We start from the raw sequence: 25,042 nt of genomic DNA, 5'->3' as shown, positions 1-25,042 counted from the left end.
TGCACAAAATGTCACATCATGTTAACTAGGATTCCTGCTCTTGATCAGCAGACTGCATGGTTCATTGCAGAGAATAACGAATCTGCATATAGAGAGGAGATGCTGAAGTTGTCTGATTGGTGTAGAAGCCACAACCTATCACTCAACATCAAGAAGACAGAAGAAATGATAACAGACTTCAGAAAGGGCAAGGTGAGGGAACACACAGCAGTCATCATAGAGGGATCAGAAGTGGAGAGAGTGAGCAGTTTCGAGTTCCTGGGTATTAACATCTTTGAGAACCTAATTTGCCCTCAGCCTATCATTGCAGTTACAAAGAAGGTACAACAGCAGCTATATTTCATTAGGAATTTGAGGAGATTCATTGTGTAACCCAAAACACTTGAAAGTTTCTACAGATGTACCGTGAAGAGCATTCTAACTGGCTGCATCACTGTCAGGTATAAAGGGTGGGGGGGGGGGGTGGAGAGAAGGGTATGGCTAATGGACAGGATGGAAGCAATCCGCAGTTTTAAACTCAGTTAGCTTCATCATGGGCTCTAGCCTCCATAGTATCCAGGACATCTTCAAGGAGCAGCATCTCAAATAGGTGGCATCCATCATTAAGGACCCCCGCCACCCAGGACATGCCCTCTTCTCATTGTTACTATCAGGAAGGGGGTACAGAGGCTGAAAGCAGATTCCAGAATAGCCTTTTCCCCTCTATCATCCAATTTCTGAATGGACATTAAAAACCATGCACACTACCTCACTACATTTTTATTTCTGTTTTTGAACTACTTATTTATCTGTTTGATACATTTCATATAATATATATATATATATATATATATATATATATATACACACACACATACACACACACACATATATACACAATTCTTTTCTATATTATCATGTATTGCATTGTACTGCTGCCACAGAGTTAACAAATTTTACAAATATGCCTGTGCTATTAAACCTGATTCTGATTGTGATTCAGGAAGGCAGAAGGTTCCAAACAATCCCCACTATTCACAAATGGTGAAGGAGTGGAAAGGGTCTTCATTTTCAACTTTTTGGGGATGAACATCACCAAGGAGCTTTCTTGGTCCATCAACGCAACCTCGATAGCAGGGAAAGCACAATAGCAACCACACTAAGGTGCTAAAGAAAAGCTAATCTGCCCCAAACATTGCTGGCCAACTTTTATCGATGTGCAATAGAGAGCATCCTGACATCCTGACAGTGTGGTGCTCTGGCTGTAGCAAGACAGGTCACAAAGCACTCCAACAGGTGATTAGGACAGATCAGCACATCACTGGGACTCATCAACTAAACCTGGAGACAATCTACAACTCTCAATGCCTCTGGCACACTCGTTACATCACTAAAGACCCATCCCATCCCGTTCACTATCTGTTCAATCTCCTGCCATCTGGAAGGAGATACACAAACATTTTAGCCAAGACAGCAAGACTGAAAAGCAGCTTCTTCCGAAGGTCATGGTGCAGCTGAATAATGTTACATCCCGACTTGCCAATGGCCTTTGAGTGTTATGGATTATAAAGTCACTTGTTGCATGTAAATATGGGATTTGATGGAGGTATAAATTAAGAGGGGTATAAATATGGTAAATGCAAGCAGGCTTTTTCCACTGAGGTTGGGTGGGACTACAAACAGGGTTCATGGTTAAGAATATAGAAATCTACAACACACTACAGGATCTTCAGCCCACAATGTTGTGCTGACCATGTACCCTATCTAGAAAGTGCCTAGAATTTCCCCACCACTTTACCTCACAGCTCTTGAACTCAATCCCATGGTTGATGAAGGCCATCACACCATACGCCTTCTTAACAATACTGTGTCAACAGCAAACTTACTAACCCACCCTTCTACTTTCTCATCCAGGTCATTTATAAAATCACAAACAGGAGGGGTCCCAGAACAGATCCCTGCGGAACACCGCTAGTCACTATCCTCCATGCAGAATACGAACCATCTACAACCACCCTTTGCCTTCTGTGGGCAAGACAATTCTGGATCCACAAAGCAAGGCCTCTTTGGATCCCATGCCTCCTTACATTCTGAATGAGATTGGCATGGGGAACCTTATCAAATGCCTTACTGAAATCCATATACACTACATCCACTGCTCTACCTTCAATGTGTTTAGTTACATCCTCAAAGAATTCAATCAGGCTCATAAGGCATGACCTGCCCTTGACAGAGCCAGCTGACTATCCCTAATCAGATTATGTCTCTCCAAATGCTCATAAATCCAGAGAGATCCTGAGAGGATCTTCTACAACAACTTGCCCACCACTGAAGTAAGACTCACTGGTCTATAATTTCCTGGGTTATCTCAACTCCCTTTCTTGAACAAAGGAACAACATTTGCAACCTTCCAGTCCTCCAGTACTTCTCCCGTCTCTATCGATGATGCAAAGATATTCACCGGAGGCTCAACAATCTCCTTCCTTGCTTCCCACAGTAGCCTGATGTATATCTCAACCAGTCCCGGTGACTCATCTAACTTAATACCTTTCAAAAGCTCCAGCACATCCTTTCTTAATGTCTATATGCTCAAGCATTGCAGTCCTTTAGTCATTCCCACAACTGCCAAGGCCCTTTCCACTGGTGAATACTGAAGCAAAGTATTCATTAAGTACCCCTGCTACCTCCTCCGGTTCCATGCACGTTTCCACTATCGCCCCCGATTGGTCCTATTCTCACACAGCTCATCCTCTTGCTCTTCACAGACTTGTCAAATGCCTTGGGGTTTTCCTCAATCCTGATCGCCAAGGCCTTCTCATGGCCCCTTCTAGCTCTCTTAATTTCATTCTTGAGCTCCTTCCTGGCAACCTTGTAATTTTCTAGAGTTTTCTAGTTTCTTGAACCTTTCATAAGTTCTTTTCTTCTTAACTAGATTTTCTACATCCTTTGTACACCATGGTTCTTTTACCCTACCATCCTTTCCCTGCCTCAATGTAATATACCTATGCAGAATGCCATACAAGTGTTCCCTGAACATCTGCCACATTTCTGCAGTACATTTACCTGAGAACATCTGTTCCCAATTTATGTTCCAAAGTTCCTGCCTAATAGCGTCAGATTTCCCCAATTAAAAGTTTTCCCAAATTGTCTGCTCCTATCCCTCTCCAGCGTTATGGTAAAGGAGATTGAGCTGTGACCACTACTCCAAAATTGTCTCCTACCTCACCAGGTTCATTTCCCAATACCAGATCAAGTACAGCCTCTCCTCTAGTTGGCTTATTTACATGTTGCATCAGGAAAACTTCCTGAACACACCTGACAAACTCCACCCTTTATAAACTCCTTGCTCTAACGATATGCCAGTCAATATTAGGAAAGTTAAAATCACCCATCGCAAACAACCTTATTATTATTGCACCATTCCAGAACCTACCTCCCTACCTGCACCCCAATGTCTCTGTTACTATTTGGGGGGGGAGGGGGGGAGGGGGGGGGAGGGAGGATCTATAAAAAAATACCCAGAATTATTGCCCCCTTCCTGTTTCTGACTTCCACTCACAATCACTCAATGAACAATTCCTCTATGACTTCCTCCTTTCTGTAGCCATGATTAGCTATGCCACTCCCCCACCTCTTTTGCCTCCCTCCTTGTCCTTTTTGAAACACCTAAAGCCTGGCACTCTCATCAGCTATTCCTGGCTCAGAGACGTGAATGTCTCAGTAATGGCCACAACGTCATATTTCCACGTACTGACCCAGGCTCTAAGTTCATCCGCCTTGTTTATGATACTCCTTGTATTAAAATAGACACATCTCAAACCATCTGACTGAGTGCATCTTTGCCCTATCATCTTTTCCTTACAAACTCCCTACTAGCTGTCTCTGCTTGTGCTCCAACTGCACCATCCTCTGCCTCTTCTCTCCAGTTCCCACCCCGCTGCAAATCTAGTTTAAACCTCCCCGATAGCATTAGCAAACCTCCCTCCCAGGATATTGGTTTCCATCCAGTTCAGATGCAACCCATCCCACTTGAAAAGATCACCCCTTCCCCAGAAAAGGTTCCAATGATCCAAGAACTTGAAACCCTGCCCCCTGCACCATCTCCTCAGCCACTCATTCTTCCTGTTCTGACCTTCCCTAGCTCGTGGCACCTGGACTAATCCGGAGATTACCACCTTGGAGGTCCTGCTCTTGAGTTTCCTTCCTAAGCCCCTAAGTCCTCTCCCCCTCTCCTGCCTATGTCATTGGTACCAATACATACAAAGACCTCTAGCTGCTCACCCTCCCCTTCAAGAATATTCTGCAACCGTTCAGAGACATCCTGGACCCTAGCACCAGGGAGGCAACACACAGAATGCCGCAGAATCTCCTATCTGTCTCCCTAACTATCGAGTCCCCTATGACTATTGCTACACCTGACTTCACCCTACTCTTCTGAGGTTCAGAGCTGACACAATGCTATCGGTCTAGCTGCTGCTGCCTTGCCCAGATAGGTCATCCCCCTCAGCAGTATCCAAAGGGGTATACATGTTGCTGAGGGGAATGGCCACAGGGAGACCCTGCATTGATATCTTTGACCATTTACCTCTCTTGGTGTTCACCCATTACTCCCCGAACTCTGCACTTTGGGTGTAACCAGCTGGTCAAAAGCTCTATCTATCAATTGCTCTGCCTCTCTCCGGATGATCCTTAGTTCATCCAACTCCAGCTCCTTAAAGCAGTCTTTCAGGAGATGGAGTTGGCTGCACTTCCCACAGGTGTAGTCATCAGGAAGACCATCAAGTTCCATGAATTCCCACATCCTACAAGAGAAGCTTTCCACTGCATATCTGTCATTCTGTCTGCACTGTACAATGGGTTAAGGGTGAAAGGTGCAAAGTTTAAGGGGAACATAAGGGGAAACTTCTTCACTCAGAGAGTGGTGAGAGTGTGGAACGAGCTGCTAGCGTAAGTGATGCACACAAATTCAATTTCAACATTTAAAAGAAGTTTGGATAGGTGTATGGATTGTAGGAGTATGGAGGGCTATGGTCTCAATGCAGGTCGATGCGAGGAAGTAATTTAAATGGCTTGGCACGAACTAGTTGGATAGAAGGGCCTATTTCTGTGCTGTACTTCACCGTGACTCATTCAATTTGATTTCAGAATCATGGCAATCACTCAAGGCAAAGGCCCAAGAAATCATTTAGCAAAATGCTCATTCCAATTCTTATTTACCAGTGAGTTTGCATAGGGGCATCCATTTACATCCTCGAGAGTAACTGCTCAAAGGGCAATGACATGAATCAACAGTAATAGAGAGATTTAGCAGGAATCAGTTCTGGTTCAGTGAGGACTTGAAGTGATTTTGGAGTGCGTGCATCGCTAGGATGTCTTTAAAGTGTCTGATCATTAACTCCTCGGGATGAGGTTGTGCAACTTTCAGATTGTCCCAGGCTGCCAAGCGTGAAAGTTAAAAGCCCTGAAATCAAGCCACGGATAGGCGGTGATCGCCAGTGAGCAAAGTGATTAAACATTTGAGGAGGTCATCATCCAGAAGGTCTTTCTGTACTCTGGCTTCCAGACTGAATCGTCATGTAGCGCAGTCTCTCTCACCTCCACCTGTCTTGCATAAGGGAGGCCCAGAATTTAACACAAGTTGCTGCAGGAGCAGGATTAGAAAGGTAGGATGGTGGACTAGAGGGCAGACAGCTAAAGCTCCACATTTCAGGGATAGAATATGGAACCTGCTCCTCGGCCTACAATGTTTCTGCTGACCATGAAGCCAAATTAAACTATTCATTTCTGCCTGCCCATGACCCACATCCCTGCATTCCCCACCTGTTCATGAATGACAATTAAAAGCCATTACCACATCTGCTTCAGTCACAACCCTAGCAGTGCACTCCAGGCAACCACCACTTTGTATAAAAAAATGTCTCTCATAAGCAACTCACACAAAGTGCTGGAGGAACTACGAAACGTCAACTGTTTATTCCCCTCTACAGATGCTGCCTGACGTGCTGGTCTGTACCTTTCTATGACTATGACTCCTAAGTATCACTACACATTTCGGTGTCAACACAGCATGCCCACATTGTTCAGCAGAACAACACAAGCAACAACAACCACAAAACAAGTCCTGTTCCATACTCCCACACAGACAATCTTTCAACTCCAGCACAAGCTATCTCTGGTCACCAGGTGACACACAGACATTGGGCCTTTGATTTCCTCAGTCAACCACTTTTCACTTGCATTCTGTTATTACATTTTCAAATGACCCCACAGCCCAACTTGTACCCTGAATACGTCCCTGGTGTGAAGAGTCTGAGGGGAGTTGATGGGAAGGTGAAGAATATGTCCCTGGTGTGAAGAGTCTGGACTGGCCTAGGAGTAATGTGGGATTGATGTAAATGGGAGCTTGATAGCATGAATTCAGTGGGCTGAAGAAACTGTTTCCATACTGTACAACCCTGTGACTGAGTACTGAGGTGCGGCATCTGTGATGCACACCTCCTCCCCACCCCACTGCTCACTTGGCAGAAGACAATCTCTGTTGTGGCTCTCTTCAGGTTTCAGTGGCATTGGAGGGCTTAAGTTAGAACCCTTTTATTGAGTGACTGTATCTTTCTATCGTATAAGTGCTATGTGTGCTTTCTGCTGTGTTTGACTGTTGGTACTGTGTTTTGCACCTTGACCCGGGAGTACCGCTGTCTCGTTTGGCTGTACTCATGAGTATGGTTGAATGGCAATTAAACTTGAACTGAATTAAATTGATGTTTAGAAAACCCACAAACTCATCCCCATTCATGCATCCTACATGACACGGTCACAAGTATGTTCACTCCCAACTCATGGCTTTATTCTTCTCCTTTAGTCAATCTAACATTACTTTCTAAATTTAGAAAAAACCTGTAGACTATTAAATAATGACTAAACAGACTGGGATTCATCTCTGGAAAAAAAACTGACCAAGCTGAAATTTCTTGTGGCTCACTACACCTTTGGATCTTTTTCCATGTTAAAGTCACATTGTTGGCTGATCCGCTAGCTTCTGACTTTAAGAGAAACTTGATGCCCACCAGCCTTGCAAAGCTGGATAGAAATAATGCTGAGGTACACAGACCAGAAACTGCAAACAGCACAAAGTAATTTTGGTTCAAACTGGCTAAAAGCAAATTCAAAAAAAATGAGAAAACAGGAAGCACTTCAGCACAAAGTGATCAGCACATGGTTCGGACATCCTTAAAGGTCAATAAAGATTGAAATGTCGAATTCCTTTGAGTTGGGCGTGAGGCTGGAGTTTGGAATTGTTTTCCCAGCATTGGGGAATGAAAAACTAGAGGGCATAGGTTTAAGGTGAGGGGGAAGAGGAACCTGAGGGGCAACCTCTTCACACAGAGAGTGGTCAATATATATAACGAGTTGCCACACGATGGACAATAGCAGGTACCTATTGCAAGTACGCTAACACCATTAAAAAACACATGGATCAGAAAGGTTTAGAACAGGGGTTCCCAACCTGGGGTCCACGGACCCATCAGTTAATGGTAGGGGTCCACGGCATAAAAAAGGTTGGAAACCTCTGGTTTAGGGGGTTATGGGTCAAATGCAGACCAATGGGACTAGTTTACAAGGGCATCTTGGTTGACATGAGCAACTGGGCTGAAGGGGAAACATCAAATTCTTGATAGCTTGGTATGAGGGTGGGGGTTAGAACTGACTGGGTTGGGGAATCAAAAACTATACGGTATAGGTTTAAGGTGAGAGGGGAGAAATTTAGTAAATACCTGAAGGGCAACTTTTTCCACTCATATAGTCTGTACATGAAACGAGTGGCCAGAGGAAGAGGTTAAGGCAGGTACATTAACAACATTTCAAGTACACTTTGATAGGAAAGGTTGGGAACCCTGTTTTAGAGGGGTGTTGGCCAATGTGACTAGCTGAGATGGGCATCTTGGTAAGGCTGAAGGGCCCGTTTCCATGCTATATCAGCCTATAACTGTAGGTTTAGATCCCTGGATGAACGCAGTGGAGTAAAGTTCCTCAATGTCCCGAGGAGCATCAGGTTTGTTTACATTAACAATGTACCAATTTTAGATATATCACAAAACAATCATCCGGAGATGATGATCTCATGTGATTACCACACCAGAATCTCTCCGTTTGCTCATTTTGTATTTCCACTTGTGAAATCCTGTATCAACAACTCGCTTTTATTTAGCAAACACTCTCAGAACGCTCCATTAGATTACATCTACATTTGAGCCAGATACACAGACATCAGGACAGATTATGAACAAGCCTTTGGTCAATGAATTGAATTGAATTAACTTTATTATTTACATCCTTCATATACATGAGGAGTAAAAATCTTTACGTTATGTCTCCGTCTAAATGTGCAATGTGCAAATTATACTAATTTATAATAAATAGTATGTACAACAGGATAGTCAATATAACATAGAAATACAGTTGTGTCAGCATGAGTTAAGCAGTCTGATGGCCTGGTGGAAGAAGCTGTCCTGGAGCCTGTTGGTCCTGGCTTTTATGCTGTGGTATCATTTCCCAAATGGTAACAGCAGAAACAATGTGTGGTTGGGGTGACCAGCATCCCCAATGATCCTTCAGGCCCTTTTTACACATCTTTCTTTGTAAATGTCCTAAATAGTGGGAAGTTCACATCTACAGATGCGTCAGACTGTCTGTACCACTGAGATCTGAGTGGCAGTAGAGGAGGCCATGGATTGACGTGTGGGAATGGGAAGTAGAATTGAAATGGCTCACACTCTCTAGCAGTAATGTTACCTCTCTGACAGAAGTCATACCACATCAGAAGATCAGCTGCTTTACTGGGATGTGAAGTAGCTAACACAGTCAGTGAGGGCACTATCATTCAATGCAACTACAAAGGCGGCATGACAGCAGCTATACTTCATTAGGAGTCTGAGGAGATATGTTTTCTCACCAAAGACACTAGCAAATTTCTACAGATGTACCATGGAAAGACCGGCTACATCACCGTCTGGAATGGGGGGAGGGTGGGGGGGGGATGGTGGCACTGCAGAGAGTTATAAAATTAGTTGGCTCCATCATGGGATCCACAGTATCCAGAACATCTTCAAGGCGCAATACTTCAAAAAGGCGGCATCCATCATAAAAAATTCCCCATCAGGCAGGTCATGCCTTGTTCTCATTGCTACAAGGGAGGAGGTACAGAAGCCTGAACACACACACTCAAAGATTCAAGGACAGCTTCTTCCCCTCGGCCATCAGAATGGACACTGACCCCATGAACGCTATCTCACTGTGTTTTTTAAAATTTCTATTTTTTGCGCTACTTATTTTATTTAACTAATATATGTTTACTGTAATTCAGTTTTTTCTAGTATTATTTATTGCATTGTACAGCTGCTGCAAAGTTAACAAATTCTTTAGGATTTTTTTTTCAAAATATACTTTATTCAAAAATAAATATATACAATAAACCATTCAATAACTTTTCATCCTTTACATACGTTTCCATTATACTCAGTAAAATACCCGTGTTTATAGCCACCCACGTGGCACTCCAGTAGTTCAGCTTAGCATCTCATTGTTGAGGGGTATACTCCTCGCCCACCGACCCCTCCCACCCTCACGGGTGGAGAAAACCTATACTGTGGTCCTTCCCCACCGGGCCCTTGCGGTGGCTGCACCAAGTTTCAGTGCGTCCCTCAGCACGTACTCCTGCAGCCGAGAGTGTGCCAGTCGGCAGCATTCTCCCACGGACATCTCCATGTGCTGGTAGATGATCAAGTTTCGGGCTGACCAAAGAGCGTCTTTCACCGAGTTGATGATCTGCCAGCAGCACCGGATTTTGGTCTCCGTGTGCGTCCCCGGGAACAGCCTGTAGATCAGAGAGTCCTCTGTTACGCAGCTGCTGGGGATAAAACGTGACACTAGCCCGTCCATCCTCCTCCACACCCTCTTTGCGAACTGGCAGTGTGCAAAGAGGTGGGTCACAGACTCCTCCTCACTGCAGTCCTCCCGTGGGCAGTGGGGTGCGGAGACGACATTCAGGAGGGCTCTGACTGGGAGGGCCCCTCTCACCGCCAGCCAGGCGAGGTCTTGGTGCCTGTTGGTGAGATCTGGCGATGAGGCATTTTGCCAGATGAACTGGACAGTCTGCTCAGGGAACCACCCCACTGTGTCCATCACGTCCTTCCCCTGCAGTGCCTGCAGGACACTTCGTGCCGACCACTGCCTGATGGCCTTGTGGTCAAAGGCGTTCTCCTGGAAGAACTTTGCTACGTGGGACAGGTATGCCGGCAACGACCAGCTGACTGGGGCATTGCGCGGGAGTGGGGCCAGACCCATCCTTCGTAGCCAGGGCGACAAGTAGAACCTGGGCACATAGTGGTACTTGGTGCCCACATACCTGGGCTCTACACACAACCTGATGCAGCCACATACGAAGCTGGCCATCAGGGTGAGGGCGACATTGGGGACGTTCTTGCCCCCGTTGTCCAGGGACTTGTGCATGGCGGTCCATCTCACCTGCTCCATCTTGGATCCCCAGACGAATCTGAAGACAGCCCGGGTGATTTCCGAGCTGTAGGAGCGGGGGACGGGCCAGACCTGCGCCAAGTACAGCAGCCCTGAGAGCACCTCACACCTGGTGACCAGGTTCTTGCCCGTTATCGACAGGGAGCGCCCTCCCCACAGTCCCAGTTTCTGTTTCACCTTGGCAGTCCGCTCCTGCCAGTTCTTGTTGCACGCCTCAGCCCCTCCGAACCAGATCCCCAACACCTTCACGTGGTCAGACCTGATGGTGAAGGGGACGCTGGATCGGTCGGGCCAGTTGCCAAAGAGCATGGCTTCGCTCTTTGTGCGGTTGACCCTGGCCCCCGACGCTAGCTCGAACTGTTCGCAGGTGCCAATCAACCTGCGAGCTGACCTCGGATCAGAGCAGAAGACGATGACGTCATCCATGTACAGGGAGGTTTTCACTTGGGTCCCTCCACTGCCTGGCAGCGTCACCCCTCTTATGCCCCCATCCCTCCTGATGGCTTCCACAAAGGGTTCTATGCAGCAGACAAACAAGACAGGGGAGAGGGGGCAGCCCTGCCTGACTCCAGACCTGATGGGGAAGCTGTCTGTTTCCCACCCGTTGACCTGGACTGCACTACGGATGTCTGTGTAGAGCAGTCTGATCCAATTCCGGATTCCCTCCCCAAATCCCATTTTGGAGAGCACGTCCGCCATGTACGTGTGCGATATCCTGTCGAAGGCTTTCTCCTGGTCCAAGCTGACCAGGCAGGCGTCCACCCCCTTGTCCTGCACATAGGCGATGGTGTCCCTCAGCAGCGCGAGGCTGTCTGAGATCTTCCTGCCCGGTACAGCACAGGTTTGGTCCGGGTGGATCACCTGTCCCAGAGCAGACTTGACCCTGTTGGCGATAGCCTTGGACAGGATCTTGTAGTCCACATTCAGGAGAGAGATGGGTCTCCAATTCCTAATGTCCTCCCTTTCCCCCTTCTGCTTGTAGATGAGGGTGATGATGCCCTTCCTCATGGACTCAGACATACTGCAGGCCAGAAGCATAGCGTTGTACACTTCCAGCAGGTCTGGGCCCATCCAGTTCCACAGAGCCGAGTACAACTCAGCCGGTAAGCCGTCGCTTCCGGGAGTCTTACCCGACCCAAAGGAACGGATGGAGCCTGTCAGCTCGTCCAGGGTCAGTGGCTGATCCAGACTCTCCCGCTTGCCGTCGTCTAAGACCTGCGTGATAGACGACAGGAAGTTGCGGGAGGCTGTGGATTCTGTGGCTTTTTCCTCGTACAGACCGGCATAGAAGGACTTGCAGATCCTCAGTATGTCGGTCTGCGAGGACGCGACTGAGCCGTCCTCTTCCTTAAGGTTGTGGATCACAGAGCTCCCCCTGTGCACCTTTTGGAAGAAGAAGCGTGAGCAAGTCTCGTCCTGCTCCACGGTTTGGACCCTTGATCGGAAGATGATCTTGGAGGATTCAGCGGCGAGGTACTGGGCTTGCCGGCCCTTCACCTCTCGCAATTCCTCCCTGACATCCACCCCCTTCGACTGCAGAAGGAGAAGTTGCTGCAACTCTGTCTGGAGTTTACGCAGTTCCCTCTGCTCCTGCCTTGCCTTCTGAATACCCTTGCGGATGAAGAACCTCTTAATGTTCTCCTTGGTGGCTTCCCACCAGTGAACCGGGGAATCAAAGAAGGCTTCCAAGGTTCTCCAACCTGTGTACTACCTCTCTAGTTCCTCGATGTTCTCTGGGGTCAGCAGCTTTACGTTCAGCTTCCACGTCCCCCTGCCTGCCTTCTGGTCCTCCCGTAAGTGACAGGTGGCTCTCAGAAGGCAGTGGTCAGAGAAGAACACCGGCGTGGCGTCGGTGGACCTGACCATGAGGGACTCAGACAGGAAGAGGAAGTCGATCCGGGAGCGGGCTGAGCCGTCCGATCGTGTCCAGGTGGCTTGCGGCTGTGCTCCACCTGTGGGGGTGCCAAAGGCGTCGCGCAGCTTGGCTGTCTTCACCATTTCCCTCAGGAGTCTAGAGGTACTGTCTAGCCTGCCGTCGGCACTGCCGGGTCCTCCAGCCGCATCAATGGTGCAATTGAAGTCTCCGGCCAGAACGACCGGCTGGGTCGTCACCAGCAGCTGTGGGAGCTGCTCGAAGACGGCCAGCCGCTCGCTCCGCACGGGGGAGGCGTACATGTTGATCAGCCGGAGCGGAGTGCCCCGGTATTTGACGTCTGCTACCAGGAGGCGCCCCGCAACCACCTCTTTAACTTGGGTGATTGAGAAGTTGCCTCCCCACAGCAGAATCCCCAGGAAGGAAGCGCGACAATCGTTGCCCCCCGACCACACCGACAAACCTTTTTTCCACCACCGTGACCACCTCCGGTAGTTACGGAGATGTGGTAGTCCACACTCCTGGAGGAAGGTCACATCGGCCTTTACAGTGTCCAGGTACTGGAGCGTGCTGACGCATCGCCCAGTACTCTTCAAACTTCTCACATTCAAGCATGCCAATTTAAGGTCTGCCATCGTTGTAAGTCTTTTATTTTGGCTGCTCTCCGTCCTCACCCTTGCCATCCTGAGCCTTCATTCCCACCGCCTTTGTGAAGTTTTCCACCTCCTGTGGGCTCAGGTACTGCTGGTAGTACTCCTCCGTGTGTGGCCGTTCTGGTTCTGGGTCTGGGCCCGGGGGGTTGCTGACTTCCTGGGCTGCTTCCCCTTCCGGCTGCTGGGTGCCAGCCGTGGCTCTGCTCCCGGATTCCCGGAGCTCTGTGTGTCTGCTGCTCTCCACCTCCTGTACTTGAGGGGTGGCCAGCAGACTTTCTCCCCTCTCTCTCCTCCTCTCCACCTGTTCTGCCAGCCGCTTCTTCCGCCGGGGCTGCTGGCCTCCCCCAACTCCCTCCTCCTCTGAAGAGGACAGGGTACCAGGGGCTGTGTGGTTCCCTGCCCTTTTCTGGCGTTGCTCCGCCTTCTGTCGCTTGGCCGCCGCCTTTTGGGTCTTTTTTCGTTTCACGACCTTCCATTCGGTTTCCACCTCAGCTCTTCCCTCCTCCATGGACTCCTGTTCGTCGTTTGCCTGGTCCTGGAGGGTCTGCAGTGGGGTGGCAGGTCTTGGGGTGCTTGCACCTTCCTCCCTGGTCTCGTCATCCGTCCTGTCGGGTGCCTCATCTGCAGCGCTGGCAGGTACGTCCGCATCTGCCTGGGCCCTTTCAGGGCCAGCACCTCCCCTGGTCGCCTGTGCGTAGGTGCCCCCACGCTTCGGGCAGGCTCTGTACAGGTGGCCAGCCTGTCCGCAGAGGTTGCAGGCCTTGGCCTGCATGCAGTCTTTGGTCAGGTGGCCTTCGATTTTACAGTTCTTGCACATCACCACCCTGCACTGGGCTGCCGCAGTTTCGGCACACCCTGGGTTGTCCCGCGTACACCATGTACCCTCGGTTCCCTCCGATGGCGAAGACGGAGGGGGGGTGGATGATGCCGCCGTTGGTATCCAACCTCAGCTTCACCTTCACCTGCCGTTTGCTGGTCCAGATTCCCAGTCCGTCCTTCACGTCCGCTGGTGTTCCTACGCTCTCCACATACCGAGCGAGGAACGTAAGGACATCTACCACTGGCACGTGCGGGTTGAACATGTGCACCGTGATTGTCCTTTCCTGTTGCGTAGCCGTTGCAAAGAGGGGCTGTGCTTTCAGCAGCGACAGCGGCGCCTCTGTCCCCTTCAGCTGAAGCTGCTGGTACAGCTTCTGCCACCCTGCAGCCTGCCGGAAAGTGACATCGAAGAAACCTGCGAAGTCCTGGACGCAGTAGATGTCATCGGGCGTAAATCCGCAGCATTCCAGCAAGACCTTCCGGATGAAGGTCTCTCGGGTGAAGCCGGTGCCCCCGTTCCGGTCTCGCACTGTCAGCCTGACAGTGTTCTTGATACCCTGGCCAAATTCTTTAGGATTGTGTTGGACAAGTGCTATGCACAGGGTAATATAGCTAGAGGGTACTGCCTTTCCTGCAGATTGGTAGCTGCTCCCACAAACTGCAGCTCACATCAACATCTGAAGTACCAAGCACGAAGAAATAAATGCAGTGAGATTGCAGAAACTGAAATTTAGAGATAAAAAAAGAGCTGCAGGTCAGGCAGCATCTGCTGATGTTTTGGGTTTCAGACTCAATATCTAGACTGGCTTCTTACCTCATGCAACACCCCAACCCTGCAGATTTCACGTAAAGTCCATTCATATTTTGGCGCTGCTGTCAGGCTCTCCTGGAGCAACAGGAAATGGCTCTACAAGTGCCGAGTGGACTGCTTGGTCCAGTATCTCATCGCATTATTCCTGCCTCTAGCAGGTCTGACAGAATTGCTATCTTACACAAGTATTACACACTGCACATTATAATTTCAACAGCAAGGGAAGGTTCAAAGTTCAAAAATGGCAGTGCATGTCATGGTCCAGTCCGTGAAGTCCGCATTCCGGTTCACGGTCCAGTCCATTGATCCTTATTCCAGGTTTTCCCGTTGTCGCCGGTTCCGTTGAGGCACCTGATTCTCGTTTCAGGCTGGCACATAAATACCTTTGCAAACCAAGGACTGGTCACTGGACTGTTTTCTCTCTCCCTCACTCCCTCTCCCCTCCCATCCGAATCCCCGTCTGAAACCTGCGTCTGCAACTTCGTCAGTATCCCTGTCAAGTCCAACCGCTGGAGTGAGACCGGAGCCTTGCCATGCCAAGATAAGGAACTATCTATCGTTGAGTTTGAAACTATCTCTTTGTGTCCCTGTGTTTAGTGTCCGGGTCAAAGAAGAGTCCCGGCCCTAGGTCCTGTTCCCAAGGAGGGGTTCTGACTCTGCGTGGAGCCCCAGCCCTAAGTCCTGTTCCCAAAGAGGAGTCCTGGCTCTGTGTTCCGTGTATGCATCCCGGCCCTAGGTCCTGTTCCCAAGGAGGGGTCCTGGCTCTGTGTTCTGTGTACAAGTCCCAGCCCTACATCCTGTTCCCAAGGAGGGATCCCGGCTCTGTGTTCGTGTTCCTGTGAAGTCCAAGGCTCTGTGTTCCTGTGCTCAAAGACCAAGTCCAGGTGCTATGTTCCAGCCCTGTCCAAGTCTGAGCTTCGTGTCCTCATTCATTTCTACTGCCCCGCCCAGCCCAGGGGTTCCTCCTCCAGCCCACGGGTTCCTTGTCCTGTGCTGGGGCACCTCATCCTGTCCTGTAGCCACATCCTGTCCTTGCCAGATCTTAGTCCCGAGTCCTAGTCTAGACCCGGGTTCCGGTTCAGAGTCAAGACCCAGGTACCGGGTCTGGTTCCGGAGTTCCGTGTTCCTAGTCCAGGCTCCTTGTTCCTAGTTCCCCGTCCAGGTCCCGTGTTTCTAGTCCAAGTCCTTGCCCAGGCCCTGAATCCTAGTCTCTTCCAGGGCCTGTGTCAATGTCCAGCATCATTTCTTCCTGACTCACCTTGCTATCTCGATAAACCTAGTCCTGTTTCTAGTACTTCAGCGTCTGTGTCTTGCATTTGGGACTGCCATCAATGCCCACCTTGCAACAGTTGCAGACTTGATAGGCCAAATGGCCTAATTTTGCTCCTATGTCTCGTGGTTTCCGTGCGAGGAGTGGCGTCCCACACAGACTTCCAATCTGCGCCTTGTAAGGTATGAAAATGCCCGATGCAGGCCTCTCATGGTCTGAGTCGACATTCCCCTTCCTTGTGGTCGAAGTAAATATATGTCACCATGTATAACCCTGTGATTCATTTTCTTGCAGCCATACACAGTAAATACAAGAAACACAATAGAATCAATGGACCCTTCAGGATGGACAAACAACCAATGTACAAAAGACAACAAGCTGAGCAAATACAAAAGAAAATAAAAATAATAATAATAATAATAAATAAGCATAAATATCAAGAACATGAACTCCTTAAAAGTGAGTCCCTACGTTGTGGGAACATTTCAATGATGGGCCAAGTAAAGTTGAGTGAAGTTATCCCCTCTGGTTCTGGAGCCTGGTGGTTGAAGGGTAGTTACTATTCCTGAACCTGATGGTGTGAGTCCTGAGGCTCCTGTACTTTCTTCCTAATGGTAGCAGTGAGAAGAGAACATGTCTACTATGGTGGGTCCCTGATGACGGATGCTGCTTTCCTGCAACAGAGTTTCATGTAGGTGTGCTCAATGGTGGGGAGGACTTTACCCGTGATGTACTGGGCCGTATCCACTATTTTTTGTAGGATTTTCCATTCATGGGCACTGGTGTTTCCATACCAGTCTGTGATGCAGCCAGTCAATATACCCTTCACTACACATCTATAGAACTTTGTCAAACCTAGCTTCCAAGAATTCTCTTGATTTCTTGTTTTGTGCTTCTGTCAGAAGTTTTGTAATTTTCCAGGATGAACTTAGTCTTCATGTACTGAGATGACTGACAGAGGATCATGTCTTCTTATAGCCAGCTGACGTTCATGTAGTCTTGTGGATAGTTTTCTCCTCGTCCGTCTTTGGTACTCAACAGAAGATTCTACTAACAAGCATATTGGACTGGATGCAACTTACGAACGTATGTGTCTACAGGATTGGGGCTGATGCGTGACCAGCAGGCCCATATCCCTGTGACATAACCAGGGATACAGGCCAAAGAAGATCATTCAGCTATCCGGCTGGCCGGGACTAGCGGCCAGCACAACAGCCAACCAATCAGAACAAGGTGTCGGACCAATATAAATGTGAGCACTTGGCAGAAACAAAGCTCAACTGCACACTGATGATGTCATCTTGACTGGTGACTAAACGTTTGCAACCTAACCTCCAGGCTCGGCGAACAGCCCTACAAACAAACTATTATATGTTCTGTTCTGAGATGGAGTAACACGCAAGATGATCCACTTCACTGGAGGAAAAAATGATATGCTAAACAACCTTGTATGTGGTGAAGGAATCAGTAATGCTGATGTTGAAGGAGACCTGGATGACCATTTACACAAGTCACCGACAGATAACATCCAGGTTCAACAAGCATACATCACGTAGGCCTCTACTACAAGACAGACCACAGACACAGTATGGTGTACAATTTCAGCCTTACCTAGAAATAATACTTGCTAAAGAAGACGTGCAATAGACTGGTCCCTGAGATAGCAGCTTTCTCAGACAAGCAGAGATTGAGTAGGCCTCTATATACCCTGAGGTTCAGAGGCAATAACTGGAATGCATAAAAATTCTTACAGGGTTTATCAGAATAGAGCAGAAAGCATACTCTCCTGACTGAAGAGTCCAGAACTAAGGGCTACAAAGTCAGAAGTAAATTAGAATGAGAATAAATTTCTTCTCTCAGTTTTAAATTTTCAGAAATGTCTTGCTAAAGTATCCTATGGAAGCTCAAAACAGAGATCAAAGATTCAAAGTACATTTATTCAATTCAATTCAAAGTATGTATACAGAATACAACCATTAGATTAGCCCTCCTGCAGGCACCCACAAAACAAAGAAACACCATGGAACCTGTTCTAAGTTCAAAAGGTCTAATATGAAGTATATATACTATATACAACCTTGAAATTTGTTGTCATACTTGCAGCCAGGATACAAAGAAACCCAAAAGAACCCGCTATATAAAAAAAAGACAGTCATACACCCAATGTGCAGAGGGAAAAAAAACAAATTATACGAACAATAAAAGCAAGCAAATAAGAGTTCTAAACCGAAGTCCATGAAAGACAGTCCATACAGACACAAAGCCACAGATGAAGTTCAGTGCAGAACTGAGTAAACATCACAGAGCAGTGAGCTGAACTAGCCTGTCCCTCACCTGCAGCCTAGACATTTTGAACTTTTCAATCTGATCCAGCACTTAAACCACTGTCCAAACGTTGGGTTCAGTCACTTTGATACACTGGACCCCGCTGCCTTGATTCAGCCTAGCACTTAAATTGATCAAACCTCAGATCTTTCTTCGCTCTTGGTGACAGGCCTGCTGCCTTGCCTCCATTTGCTTTGACTCAGCCTTGCCTCATCTCAGTTCTACCACATCGTATTGCCTCCAAGTCCAAAGGGAAGCTAGAGGCTATTGATTGTGGTGATCATTTACGAGAAAAAAAAACACCTAATGAATGAAAAAAACAAATTGCACGAACAGCAAAAGATAAACTGACAACACATGGAATATCAAACATATCGACAGGTTTCTGGATATTACAGGAGTCAAGGAATATGGGGTAATCACAAAATATTCTGCAGATGCAGGGGTCAAAGCAACGCTCACAACACGCTGGAGGAACTCAGCAGCTCGGGCAGCATCCGTGGAAACGATGAGTCAATGTTTCGGGCCAGAACCTTTAGTCAGGACTGAAGAGGGAAGGGGCAGAGGCCCTATAAAGAAGGTGGGGGGAGGGTGGGAAGGAGAAGGCTGGTAGGTTCCAGGTGAAAAACCAGTAAGGGGAAAGATAAAGGGGTGGGGGAGGGGAAGCAGGGAGGTGATAGGCAGGAAAGGTGAAGAAGGAATAGGGGAAAACACAATGGGTAGTAGAAGGAGGCGGAACCATGAGGGAGATGATAGGCAGCTGGGGGAGGGGGCAGAGTGAAATAGGGATAGGGGAAGGGAGGGGGAGGGAATTACCGGAAGTTGAAGAATTCAATGTTCATACCAAGGGGCTGGAGACTACCTAGACGGTATATGAGATGTTGCTCTTCCAACCTGACTTTAGTCTCATCATGGCAGTAGAGGAGGCCATGTATGGACATATCTGAATGGGAATGGGAAGCAGAGTTGAAATGGGTGGCAACCGGGAGATCCTGTCTGTTGTGGCGGACAGAGCGGAGATGCTCGAAGAAGCGGTCCCCCAATCTGCGTCGGGTTTCACCAATGTAGAGGAGGCCGCACCGGGAGCACCGGATGCAATAGATGACCCCAACAGACTCACAAGTGAAGTGTTGCCTCAGCTGGAAGGACTGTTTGGGGCCCTGAATGGTGGCAAGAGAGGAGGTGTAGGAACAGGTGTAGCACTTACGCTTACAGGGATAAGTGCCGGGTGGGAGATCCATGAGGAGGGACATGTGGATCAGGGAGTCGCGGAGGGACCGATCCCTGTGGAAAGCGGAGAGGGGTGGAGAGGGAAAGATGTGCTTAGTGGTGGGGTCCCGTTGAAGGTGGTGGAAGGTGGCGGAAGTTGCGGAGGATCATGTGCTGGATCCGGAGGTTGGTGGGGTGGTAGGTGAAGACAAGGGGAACTCTGTCCCTGCTGTGGTGGCGGGAGGATAGGGTGAGGGCCGAAATGCGGGAAATGGAGGAGATGCAGGTGAGGGCATCATCGATGATGGCAGAAGGGAAACCATGATCCTTAAAGAAAGAGGACATTTGAGATGTCCTGGTACAGAAAGCCTCATCCTGGGAGCAGATGTAGCGGAGACGGAGGAACTGGGAATAGGGAATGGATAAGACAGGGAAATGAATTGAGACAGAAGTCCTGATACTGTGAAATGGCAGAGGTGACTCAAGGGCTCAAGTGCGTTTTCCTGTTCGTTAGTTTGTTCCTGTTGACATTGTGCGGTCAGTTGGTAAAACATCCACAGCAGGACAAACCCTCTGATCAGCTTCTTGTGTAAACAATTCACCAAGCAGCTTATTTACACTACAATCACTGTTTCTCCATTTGCAATCCAGTTCAGTGTCCTTTCAGTAGGACAACTGTTCCTATCAATCTCCTCTCAAAATCATATGATATCTACATACAATATACTATATCATGTTTTATTGTTTTACAACATTGGATCTCGAGATTTAATTTGGCTTTTTTGACATTGATCAACGGAAAAAGACTCTTTCATGTCAAAGTGAAAACAAAGCACTACAAAGTGATCTAAATTAATTACAAATGCAAAACACAAAATAACTGATTGCATAAGTATTCACCCCCTTTAATATACCAAACCAAATCATCACTGGTGCAGCCAATTAGTTTTAGAAGTCATATAATTAGTTAAATGGGAGTCACCATATGCAGTCAAGATGTTTCAATTGATTGCAGTAAAAATACACCTGTATCTTGAAGGTCCAAATGCTGATGAGTCAGTATCCTGGCAAAAACTACACCATGAAGATAAAAGAACGAAGCAACTCCACGAAAACATTATTGAAAAGCACAAGTCAGAAGATGGATACAAGAACATTTCCAAGTCACTGAATATCCCTTGGAATACAGTTAAGTCAATCATCAAGAAATGAAAAGGATATGGCACAGCTGTAAATCTGCCAAGAGAAGGCCATCCTCAAAAAATGAGTGACTGTGCAAGAAGGGAACTAGTGAGGGAGGCCACCAAGAGACCTATGACAACTCTAGAGGAGTTGCAAGCTTCAGTAGCTGAGATGGGAGAGACTACGCATACCACAACTGTTGCCTGGGTGCTTCACCAGGGCAGCTTTATGGGAGAGTGGCCACTGTTGAAAAAAAACTCACATCAAATATCAGCCAGAGTTTGCCAGAAGGCATGTGGGAGACTCTGAAGTTAGCTGGAAGGTTCTATGGTCTGATGAAACCAAAATTGAGTTTCTTGGCCATCAGATTGAACACTATATTTGGCGTAAACCAAATATCGCACATCAAAAACTCACCATCCCTACCATGAAGCATGGTGGTGGCTACATCATGCTGTGAGGATGCTTCACTGCAGCAGGCCCTGGAAGGCTTGTGAAGGTAGAGGGTACAATAAATGCAGCGAAATACAGGGAAAGCCTGAAGAAAAACCTGACAGTGTGCAAGAGAACCGTGACTTGGAAGAAGATTTGTTTTCCAGCAAGAAAATGACCCCAAGCATAAAGTCAAAGTGCAGACCTCAATCCAACTGAATTTGTGGCTTGGACCATGCAATCTGAGAGTTTGAGCAGTTTTGTAAAGAAGAACGAGGAAAAATTGCAGTCCAGATGTACAAATCTCTGCCTTAAATATACTCAAGACTTGGGTTCCACCCGCCCCTGCCCACCCCTCCCCACCCCGTGGCACTGAATTCCACAGATTCATCACTCTCTGGTGAAGAAATTCCTCACCTCTGTTCTAAAGGGACATTCCTTCATTCTGAGGCTGTGCCCTCGGATCCTAAGGCCCTCTTCCATTACTACCAACGAGGTGGTATGGGAGCCTGATGAAACACACTCAACTTTTCTGGAATAGCTTCTTCCCCTCAGCCATCAGATTTCTGAATGGATATTGAACCCATGAACACTTGTCAGTATTTTCCCCTCTACTTACTTAATTTAATTTTCTTTTTTATATGTACTTCTTTTTGTAAATTATAGTTTTTATTATGTATTGCAATGTACTGCTGCCGCAAAACAACAAATTTCACGACATATGCCAGTGAAATTAAACTTGATCTGATTCTTACTGATGAAAACATCCACTCCATGTCCAATCTAAACAGGCCTTTCAGTATCCAGAATTTTTGAATGTCCCCCTATAGTCTGGGCCTGTCATCAAGACATCAAATGCTCCTCATACGTTAAGCCTCCAGGGCCTACACATCTTTCCTCAGATACTGGGGCCTAAATTGCTCATAATATTCCGAATGCAATCTGACTAACACCTTATAAAGCCTCAGCAGAACATCTCGCTTTGATAGTCTAGTCCTCGAAATGAATACAATAGGAGATTGCTAGGCATCGGTTATAACTCAAAAAGTTAACTGTCTTGCTTGCTAAAGGTTCACCTCCCCCCTCCATTTTTATTTCCTATTTTTAGATCCCACAGTTTTTGCATTAAAGTGCCTGATGACTCAGTCTTGGAGGTATGTGGTTCTTTGTGCATAAAATAGCTTTAAAATAGTTCCTCCAAAACTTCTGGCCAGCCATCTTTTCCACACAGGTTCACCATAGGCACAGGGCAGGGTGCTCCCCAAGCAAGAGGAGAGTCCACCTACAGCCTCACCACCTACCATCACTTATGACATTATACAGTGGCATGCAAAAGTTTGGGCACCCCTGGTCAAAATTTCTGTTACAGGTGGCCCCCGTTTTCCGAACGTTCGCTTTACGACACCTCGCTGATACGAACAGCCAAGCTCCTCCCCGGAACTGCATTCTAGCCGGCATTGCTTAAACACGTGCTTTATCTCGATTTATTTTGTGCATCCGTTAGCAAGATGAGTTCTAAGGTATCAGAAAAGCCTAAAAGAGCTCGTGAGGGTGTTACACTTAGCGTAACACTAGACATTAAGCGTTTCAATCGTGGTGAACAAAGTAAGGACATTGTACGCACGTTGAACTTGCCTCCGTCCACAATTCGCACTATTTACACGCAGAAAGAATTTTGAAAGCTTCGATGTTACTGTTGGTTCTGCTCGTAACAAAGTGGTCTCTCTTAGTTGGTATCCAATAATGGATAAAATGGAAAGTCTACTGCTTGAGTGCATTGATGGGTGTACAAAGCGTGGTGTTCCATTACGTTTTCTTATACTTGAGAAATCAGTCAGTCTTCTTAATAAGCTGAAACAGAAAGCACTGGACGACGGCGATGAAAGTGTTGCAAAAGTGGAATTTAAAGGGAGTCATGGGTGGTTTGATCGGTTTCTGAGGCAAGGGCAGCTTCATAGTTTAAGCAGTGGTCCCCAACCTCCGGGCCGTGGACCGATACATTGCCGTGAAGAATGCAGCGGTACAGTGGTAGTCGGAATGCACCCAGCACACCTTTAAGAAAAAAGCCGAAATAAACAAGCTAATTAATTAGGTAAATGTCGGCACAGATCAGAGGCAATTGCCGATTGCGTCAGGTGGTTATTCGTATCAGCAAGTGTTTAACTGTGACGAAGTTGCAATTTATTGGAGTCTTCCCGATTCCGGTAAGTAAAAACTACACTGTACATACATTATTTCTACTTTATATCAGCTGTGTATTTTTATGTGTTATTTGGTATGATTTGGCAGCTTCAGCGCTTAAAGGTTACTGGAGAGAATGTTTCTGCTGAGAGCGCTTCCGCCGAGAGTGCTACCATGAGATTTTCGCTGCGCTAGACAGTCCTGCAGAAAAGTATTTCTACTTTATATAGGCTGTGTATTTATCATATGGTTCCTGCTTTTACTATTTGCTATTTAAGTATTTTATGTTTTATATGTTATTTGGCATGATTTTGTAGGTTATTTTTTGGGTCTGGGAACGCTCTAAAATTTTTCCCATATTAATAAATGGTAATTGCTTATTCACTTTACGATATTCTGGCTTACAAACTGTTTCATAGCAACGCTCTACCTTCGGATAGTGGGGGAAACCTGTACTGTGAATAGTTAAGTGAGTCGAAGATGAACTGATCTCCAAAAGTCATAAAGTTAAAGATGAAACACTCTTTTCAACATTCTAAGCAAGATTAGGGTATTATTTTTGTTTTGTACAATTTTAGAGTGGAAGAAAAAGGAAAGGAGCACCATGCAAAAGTTTGGGCACCCCAAGCGATTTGAGCTCTCAGATAACCTTTACCAAGGTCTCAGGCCTTAATTAGCTTGTTGGGGCTATGGTTTGTTCATAATCATCATTAGGAAAGGCAAGGTTATGCAAATTTTAAAGCTTTATAAATACCCTGACTCCTCAAACCTTGTCCCAACTATCAGCAACCATGGGCTTCTCTAAGCAGCTGCCCAGCACTCTGAAAATTAAAATAATTGATGTCCACAAAGCAGGAGAAAGCGTTTTCAGGTAGCCCCATTTGACTGCAAAAGACCTTCAGGAAGATTTAGCAGACTCTGGAGTGGTGACGCACTGTTCTACTGTGCAGTGACACCTGCACAAATATGACCTCCATGGAAGAGTCATCAGAAGAAAACCTTTCCTGCGTCCTCACCACAAAATTCAGCATTAGTAGTTTGCAAAGGAACATCTAAACAAGCCTGATGCATTTTGGAAACAAGTCCTGCGGACTGATGAAGTTAAAATAGAACTTTTTGGCCGCAATGAGCGAAGGTATGTTTGGAGAAAAAAGGGTGCAGAATTTCAAGGAAAGAACATCTCTCCAACTGTTAAGCACAGGAGTGGATCGATCATGCTTTGGGCTTGTGTTGCAGCCAGTGGCATGGGGGACATTTCACTGGAAGCAAACATCACATCGTCTGTAAAAAAGCCAAGGATGAAAAGAGGATGGCTTCTACAACAGGATAATGATCCTAAACACACCTCAAAATCCACAATGGACTACCTCAAGAGGGGCAAGCTCAAGGGTTTGCCATGGCCCTCACAGTCTCCCGACCTAAACATCATCGAAAATCTGTTGATAGACCTCAAAACAGCAGTGCATGCAAGACAGCCCAAGAATCTCACAGAACTAGAAGCCTTTTGTAAGGAAGAATGGGTGAAAATGCCCCAAAGAAGAATTGAAAGATTCTAAGCTGGCTACAAAAAGCGTTTACAAGCTGTGATACTTGCCAAGGGGGTTGTTACTAAGTACTGACCATGCAGGGTGCCCAAACTTTTGCTTCAGGCCCTTTTCCGTTTTTGTTATTTTGAAACTGTAAAAGATGGAAATAAAAAAGTAATCTTGCTTAAAATATTAAAAAAATGTGTCATCTTTAACTTCATGCCTTTTGGAGATCAGTCCATCTTTTATTCG

General features: G+C 47.0%; 1 protein-coding gene across 2 annotated transcripts in view; it reads right to left on the bottom strand.

Moving 5' to 3' along the window:
• Positions 1 to 25,042, bottom strand: part of LOC140197804 (arf-GAP domain and FG repeat-containing protein 1-like) — a 139,843-nt gene that overhangs the window by 53,721 nt on the left and 61,080 nt on the right. The window lies entirely within an intron of this gene.

Source organism: Mobula birostris, chromosome 5, assembly GCF_030028105.1.
Source record: "Mobula birostris isolate sMobBir1 chromosome 5, sMobBir1.hap1, whole genome shotgun sequence".
Taxonomy (NCBI): Eukaryota; Metazoa; Chordata; class Chondrichthyes; order Myliobatiformes; family Myliobatidae; genus Mobula; species Mobula birostris.
The sequence above is the reverse complement of the archived record's forward strand: the minus strand, read 5'-3'. Positions and strand labels throughout refer to the sequence as shown.